This window comes from Beta vulgaris, chromosome 5 (genome assembly GCF_026745355.1).
Source record: "Beta vulgaris subsp. vulgaris cultivar EL10 chromosome 5, EL10.2, whole genome shotgun sequence".
NCBI lineage: Eukaryota > Viridiplantae > Streptophyta > Magnoliopsida > Caryophyllales > Amaranthaceae > Beta > Beta vulgaris.
The window spans coordinates 33,261,378-33,270,091 of NC_079206.1; the positions used below are offsets into that span (position 1 = coordinate 33,261,378).

Genomic DNA, 8,714 nt, shown 5'->3' on the forward strand with positions numbered 1-8,714 from the left:
AGTGTATAGAAATTATGGGCCTCACTCTGTTCCCAAAAAATTTGGTGGTTTTGCTAAGTCTGTGTCCAAGATGTCTAAGAAAAAAGAGGTTGGTGTTTTGCTTAAAGATCCAGTAAAGGTTTTAAGTAACCCTCCTGTTGCTCCTGTGCATGGGAAAGGGAAAGGTAAGGCCATTGTCTTTGCGTCTGCCCCTCAGTATGGTTGTGCTAGTGATTTTGATGATGACTCTGATAAGATGGCTTCCCCTCTTATATTACCTTCTTCTGCTGGCTTTCAGGCAACATTGTTTGATTATTCTTTCTCTCATGCTGGTGAGGGTGTAGGTAATGCTCTTGCTCCATCCATGGGTGCTGACATAGAGCTGTCTCTTATCCCTCTTCATGTTATCTACCCAGGTGAGTATTTGCAAAATAACCAATATGGTCCTCTTGGTCATATGGAGGATCAGACCTATGGTTTTGCTATGTTTGAATCTGATGTTGAGAATGAAACCATGATCCTCCCTGATGATGAGAAATCTGGTGGTGCTTTTCATGCTATCCGTGAGTCCTCCTTCCATTCTATTGACTCAGCAAGCTCCATTGTCAAGCACATTAATGCCCTGGGTGTTGAGCAGGAGCTTCCTATGGAACCCACCTCCCTCTCAAGTGCTGCCAAGAGGAGGAAAGATAATAGTGAGGATGACTCAGCCTCTTCAATTCTGAAGAAATCTAAAGCTTAAATGCTCTATGAGATCTGGTTTCTTTTTTGGGATGGCAGAAACTAATGGGTTAGTCGTTTGGGCCTGCTGGCTTAGTAGGGAGTTTTTTTGTTAATTTTGCATTAGATGAAATCAAGGTTTTTTGTGTTGTAAATATTCCAGGTTCTATAATGCTTTGGGAAACCTCCCCTCCTGTGTAGTGGATGTATGTATGGCATTGGAGGTTTGGTTTCCCATATCTTGTAGTATGCTCCCTCCGGTATTATTTCTCTGTCATCCATGATGTAGTTTATTTAAGAAGTCATGTTTTTACCTGGTTTGTCATGTTATCTTTGCAAACTCCTTTGTTTATTGGTGCAGTGCTGCCCATGTTTTTATCTTCTGTGATGTGTTCCGGAAATTAGTATCAATGCAAGATTATTTTGTCTCATGAACGCTACTGCCCAGGATCTTCACCTTATGCATATATGAAAGCTTCTGGTGTTTATTTTTTGTCATACTATTTATATTATGGTTACCCAGCTTTTGAGGATGCACCCTTGGTTTGTTTATGTAACAGACTTTCCTTAGTATTTTGTAAAGTAGTTGTGATAATGTTAAAACTAAAGGAAAGGAGTACATACCAATTCTTTTTTGGTAGGCTTTCTGTTTCTCTAGTGCATGTCTTCTCTATTAAGCATTGTGAAAAGCCAGGGGTGGGGTGCACATTTTCGAGGGTTTATTATGAATATTAGTTTTTGGAATATAAGAGGGTATAGAAGACATCTAGCCATGGAAGAAGTTAAAGTTTTATGTGCTTCTAACCAAGTTCATATTATGATGCTTTGTGAAACAAAGATTCATACCTCCCCGGGGGAGGGAAGTCTACGTCATTGTGGGTTCCAATATTGTGATTTTATCCCTTCCTTAGGTTTGGCAGGGGGTATTTGGTTATTATGGAAAGATAATGCTAGTAACCCGTTCTCTTTACCAGTAGTTCATAAAACTGATAGATTTATGGCTTGTAACATCAATATTTTTTCAATGGGGTGTAATTTTGTAGCAATTTTTATCTATGCACCCCCAAATCAATCTCTTAAGCAGCAATTTTGGGATGATTTAATCCTATATCTAAAGTCCCTAACTATTCCCTTTATTATTTTGGGGGATTTTAATGAGCTATGCTCTTAATCTGATAAAGTAGGAGGTTCGGCTTTTCGATTCTCTCGACTTTCTTTTATGAATTTACTATTTCATTCTATTGAGTGTTGTGAACTTCCGTTTGAAGGAAGTTCGTATACTTGGAGGAAAAAAATTCATGGCCCAAATAATATTTTGGAACGTTTAGATAAAGGGGTTGTGAGTCTTGATTGGTTGAGTTTATTTCCTAATTCTAAGCTGTATAACCATAATTTTACGTCATCTGATCATTGCCAGGTCTCAGTGGCTCTAAAGGTTAGTAATGTTAGAAAAGCTCCACCGTTTAAATTTAATAAGTTATGGACCTCTAGGAAGGATTTCGACTGTTTGGTAAAAAAAACTTGGAGTACTCGATTCTTAGGCTCCCACATGTATTGTTTCACAAAGAAATGCAAATTACTAAAAGAAAGGGCTAAAAAGTGGTCTTCTACGCGTTTTATATTTTTAGACAACTTAGAAATGTGGAATCAAGGCTAAAATCGATCCAAAGTGAGTTAGTGCATAATGAAGATTGTCCCCTTCTTATCCCTCGTCAAGAATTTTTTTTAGCAAAACATGTTAAGTTACTCCATTTTCACGATATTTATTGGAAGGTAAAAGCCAAGTCAAATCATATTAAATTAAGTGATGCAAATACAAAATATTACCATTCGTGTGCCACCATAAGGCGGAATCATAATCTCATTAACGCTATTCAAGGTCCCCAAGGGGAAGTAGTCACTCATCCGGCTCGCATTGAGGAGTGCATTATTCGACTATGTCTAATTCACGTTGTTTGTTTGATATAGATAATGACTTTCATCTTCTTAATGAAATCATTTCAATTGAAGATAACGTACAATTATGTAGAGAAGTTACTTACGATGATGTTAAGGCTGCTACCTTTGACTTAGCACCTGATAAAGCACCAGGGTCAGATGGATTTCCCCCTTTCTTTTTCCAAAAATATTGGCCTCTGGTTGGCAATTCAGTAGTTAGAGCTGTAAGAGCGTTTTTCCATTCAGGTAATCTGCTTAAAGAAGTTAACCATACATTCATAACATTAATTCCAAAGATAGATAACCCGTCTAACCCAAATCACTTTAGGCCCATAAGTTTGTGCTCAACAATATATAAGATTATTTCTAAGATTATGGCTAACAGGTTGGAAGTTGTGATGGGGAAAATTATCCATCCGTTACAAGGTGCCTTTGTCCTTGAGAGACTTATTCATGATAATGTGCTTTTAGCACATGATGTTTTCCATTCCTTTAAAAATAAGAAAGGAGCGACAGGTTGGTTAGCAATCAAATTGGATATGGAAAAAGCTTATGATTGTTTAGAATGGAATTTCATATTTGCTACCTTAGCAAAACTGGGGTTTTGTTCTCGGTGGATAGCATGGGTGAAACAGTGTATAACAACAGTGTCCTTTTCTGTTTTAGTTAATGGGATTCCTGGGGAGTCTTTTACCCCGCAATGAGGTAGTCGTCAATGGGACCCGTTATCCCCCTACATTTTCATTTTATGTGTTGAGATTCTCCCACGTCAATTACAGCAAGCCAGCTTTGCTGGTACCAGATTTATTGGGGTGACTTTAGGACATTCGAAAGTTAAAATTCCTTTTTTAACATTTGCAGACGACACGATGATTTTTGCTAAAGCCTCTGAGGACAGCTGTCATTGTAACAGCCCGATTCCTGAGCTGCTAGGTAAATACCCTTAAAATTCGCTAATCACAATTAATGCTTAATAAGCCTCGAATTGAATATTTACTCGCAGCGGAAACATAACCTATAAAACGAATCCTGAAACTTGTGGGTTATTGGCCCACAAAACAAAATCCTTTATATAAGACTTCAATTACACCGATATCTCGACTAATATTCCCAAATATTGTATACAACGAAATATAAATATCTAATCTCAAATACATTATCTAGATACAAACTCAATCCATAAGCTACGACGACATCTTTATATTGCTTCACTTCAGAATCCTGAGCTCACAACACCAAACCTGCAACAATATTTCACTCTGCCACCCAACAAGTGACAGGCCACAGAAATGACAACACTATCAGCAAAGCTGAGTACACACTGTGTAATAGAAAATACAAGTTTAGGTGTATTTTGAAAACTAACACATAGTTATAATACCAGATAATCACATTCGACTCAGTTATTATAGTTTCACAAAATCAAATCGTTTGGCATGAATGCGAGTGGAGAGGGGTACCACGCAGTACCAGCTGTCTCCAAACTATTGAGGGTCGTCACCCAGCCTTTTATTGTTATGCTTGCAAGACTTACCCGGACATGTCCTATAACGCCAGGAATTCGCCCTTCCTGGAAGGCAACAGTTAGGGACTCTACCGCCCTAACTCGGGGTGCCTATTCATGCCTCACTTTCATATTTATAAAATAAGATATTTAATGATTCATACTTTAATCCTCAATACTCATAACATAACACCATATTCGACCTTATCTGGTCAACTCATATCGAATCATTTCCTCATTCTCATCCAAATCATATTTTGAGAAATATAGTATTTTCGAACGATTTCGATAATTGAACAAAATGATACTTTTATAACAATCCAATAGCAATTCACAACTAACTCATAGAGATGTATTTATAATCATGACCATTACCACAAACAATATATGATATCCAAAATTAAATATAAGCCCACGGGAGCATTTAAATATATTTTGCTGAACTTAAAGGTTACCTCAACTCTATAACAATTATACGAAACCTCCAATCATAAACTTGATTTCCATATCATCTTCAATTCTATACGTCTACATAGCCATCCTCCAACAACCACCTCACAACCACCTCACAGTAACATCAATAATCAATAACAAAACTTAACTATTCTAATTATCTTCTTCTAACGCAACCATTATGCTAATCAAACTGAATCCCGTAAATAGAAATTAACGAAGTCATTCCATAACTCATAACTCGACTTCATGCATATCAACTCCAACTACAATAATTATAACAGTCTCCCAATTCTAAGATTATGACTTCCCTCGCATCATCAACAACGACTATCCAATAAGAACGATACAACAACAACATAATAGCAACAGCACATACAACAATAATACCACCTCCACCACCAACAATAACTCCAACACCAATAACACAACATTAAGCACAATAATAGAACAACACAACCACAATATAACAGCACAACCAACAATAGAAACCACCACCTACTATGTTCATAACAAACCTAAGTAAATCATATTTCCAAATTTATCACTCCAACTTCTTGAATCATAATAACAAGATGAACCATATTGTTCTACTGAATACTTTGGATATATATACTTAAACTATAAACCACATGATACTATCTAGACACATCATCGTAACCTTTTTAATCATATCCAAACTAATTCATCTTCTAAACTAGTAAACTATTTTAACTATAACCCACCACAACATCACCACAACAACAGAACAACAACATAATAAATCCACCACAACCATCACAACTACTCCACAATAGCCACCACAACTACAACAACAACCATAACAACGGCGCAACAACAACAATAGGCAACAACTTTACAGCAACTCCACCACAACCACAATGACAGAACAACAATAACCCAACAACATTACTACAACAGAGCAACAACAACAATAGCAACTCCACAACAACTTCACCACAACCACCACAACAACTCCACAACAACAATAACATAACAAATCCACCTCAATCATCACAATCACTCTACAAGTTCATGTACTAAACATATTCCATTAAGAAGCATAATCGTATTACTTAGTGTATAAGTGTTGTTTAGGTCAAATGAAACATCTCTAATGAACCTTAGCATGTTATATCCATGTTACATACTCAACTACACATAATAAAATCACATCATAAGTAAATTCATTTCATAAACATGCTTTACACCAGAAAGAAACAATCACCTAACTATAGGTATGGAAATCTCTAGGGTAAAACCAAACTAAGTGTGTACCTTAACTAAGGATGCTTAAAGCCACGAAATTCCTTAATCCACTTGGTTAACTACTCCTAAAGCTTTCCCTGAATGTATAAAATGCTAAAGATTAGTTTCAACAAGCTTATAGATATGAAAAACTAAGCTTAAATCCAAGAGGTGTAAAGTGTTGAACTTACAGCAACTTATGTGATCTTCAGCAAGGTTTTCTATATGAGTTTATGGTCTAAAGATTGGAACAAAGCTTGAACTACTTTGTATGGATGTCTAGAAGAGTTTTATGTAAAGAAAAGTGGGTGTCCAAGAGGAAGAAATAATAGAAAAGAGACGAAAATCCAGAACAGGCTTTTATATTCTGTTCTGGCGGTACCCCAAGGGGAGGGAAACCACTTCTGGGCCAGGTCGGTTTCTTGGAGTTTTGGGTGATTCTTGCTTGAGGTGTTAGCCTAAGGTGTTGGCTTTCATGCAAAAAGTCTTTGAGAGATCGACACTTAAGTAGCTGCTAAGCAGCTTTCTTTAGCATAGGTCTGAGCTGTAATTTCAGCTGGCCAGTTTTTACTATGTAAGCAATTTACCCTATTTAGCCACGTAATTCTTGGGCATAATTGACCATTTTAACCTTAAGACATCCCAAGCATATCATATATCAAGTTTGGTTAGGTTCTGAGCTCGGATTCAACCCCGAAAGGCTCTTTAACTAGAAGTTCATCGTTACCCGATAAAACAATCTCCAAACGATTTTCATAATCTTAATGTTTAAGGCTATCAAGGACTTTCTAACTTATCTATTGGTTTCCAAAGCCTTCTTAGCCAATAAGAATGATGGTTCTTATCCTCTTTGACCTTTCTTAACCATTAAGAAAGATAGTGCCTTATCGACAAGCTTTCTTAACCACTAAGAATGTTAGTGCTTATCCACAACCTTTCTTAACCATTAAGAATGATAGTACTTATCCACAAGCTTTCTTAACCATTAAGAATGATAATGCTTATCCACAAGCTTTCTTAACCATTAAGAATGGTAATGCTTATCCACAAGCTTTCTTAACCATTAAGAATGATGGTCTTATCCACTTTTAGCTTTTAAATAAAGGTTCTTAAAAACAGGGCTATTACATACTACCACCCTTAAAATAAGTTTCATCCTCGAAACTTCAAAACATAAACTCATAGATCAACCTTAAGTATCCATATATCAAGCACTACAGCCTCCGATAGTCTTTACTAAATTTCTATGAAAAAGTTCTCAATATCCCAACAAATAGATTTCAAATATCCTCAAATTACAACATTGAATTCCATACTCTTATTCCCAAAGATTTACACAAATCTAGACTCTTATTCTTATTTTATAGCTCAAAACTTGAACTCTAATTACCCAAGTAACAGATACACGTTCCCAATGATCTTTTACCCTCGCTAGGTAGCCAACTAGGCATACGGTCGCAAGGTTGCTCCGATACCATTTGTAACAGCCCGATTCGTGAGCTGCGAGGTAAATACCCTTAAGATTCACTAATCACAATTAATGCTTAATAAGCCTCGAATTGAATATTTACTCGCAGCGGAAACAAAACCTATAAAACGAATCCTGAAACTTGTGGGTTATTGGCCCACAAAACAAAATCCTTTATATAAGACTTCAATTACACCGATATCTCGACTAATATTCCCAAATAATGTATACAACGAAATATAAATATCTAATCTCAATACACTATCTAGATACAAACTCAATCCATAAGCTACGACGACATCTTTATCTTGCTTCACTTCAGAATCCTGAGCTCACAAACCAAACCTGCAACAATATTTCACTCTGCCACCCACCAAGTGACAGGCCACAGAAATGACAATACTATCAGCAAAGTTGAGTACACACTGTGTAATAGAAAATACAAGTTTCGTTGTATTTTGAAAACTAACACATAGTTATAATACCAGATAATCACATTCGACTCAGTTATTATAGTTTCACAAAATCAAATCGTTTGGCGTAAATGCGAGTGGAGAGGGGTACCACGCAGTACCAGCTGTCTCCAAACTATTGAGGGTCGTCACCCAGCCTTTTATTGTTATGCTTGCAAGACTTACCCGGACATGTCCTATAACGCCAGGAATTCGCCCTTCCTGGAAGGCAACAGTTAGGGACTCTAACCGCCCTAACTCGGGGTGCCTATTCATGCCTCACTTTCATATTTATAAAATAAGATATTTAATGATTCATACTTGAATCCTCAATACTCATAACATAACACCATATTCGACCTTATCTGGTCTTAACTCATATCCGAATCATTTCCTCATTATCATACAAAATCATATTTTGAGAAATATAGTATTTTCGAACGATTTTGATAATTGAACAAAATGATACTTTTATAACAATCCAATAGCAATTCACAACTAACTCATAGAGATGTATTTATAATCATGACCATTACCACAAACAATATATGATATCCAAAATTAAATATAAGCCCACGGGAGCATTTAAATATATTTTGCTGAACTTAAAGGTTACCTCAACTCTATAACAATTATACGAAACCTCCAATCATAACTTGATTTCCCATATCATCTTCAATTCTATACGTCTACATAGCCATCCTCCAACAACCACCTCACAACCACCTCACAGTAACATCAATAATCAATAACCAAACTTAACTATTCTAATTATCTTCTTCTAACGCAACCATTATGCTAATCAAACTGAATCCCGTAAATAGAAATTAACAAAGTCATTTCATAACTCATAACTCGACTTCATGCATATCAACTCCAACTACAATAATTATAACAGTCTCCCAATTCTAAGATTATGACTTCCCTCGCATCATCAACAACGACTATCCAA

At 36.3% G+C, this 8,714-nt stretch overlaps 1 long non-coding RNA gene across 1 annotated transcript; it reads right to left on the reverse strand.

Moving 5' to 3' along the window:
- Positions 1 to 3,667: 3,667 nt before the first annotated feature.
- On the reverse strand, positions 3,668 to 5,940 carry LOC130591501 (uncharacterized). The gene is made up of 2 exons (XR_008969252.1): positions 5,873 to 5,940; positions 3,668 to 3,896 (listed from the first exon to the last, which is right to left on the reverse strand). It is a non-coding gene; the product is annotated as an uncharacterized LOC130591501 (long non-coding RNA).
- Positions 5,941 to 8,714: the final 2,774 nt, after the last annotated feature.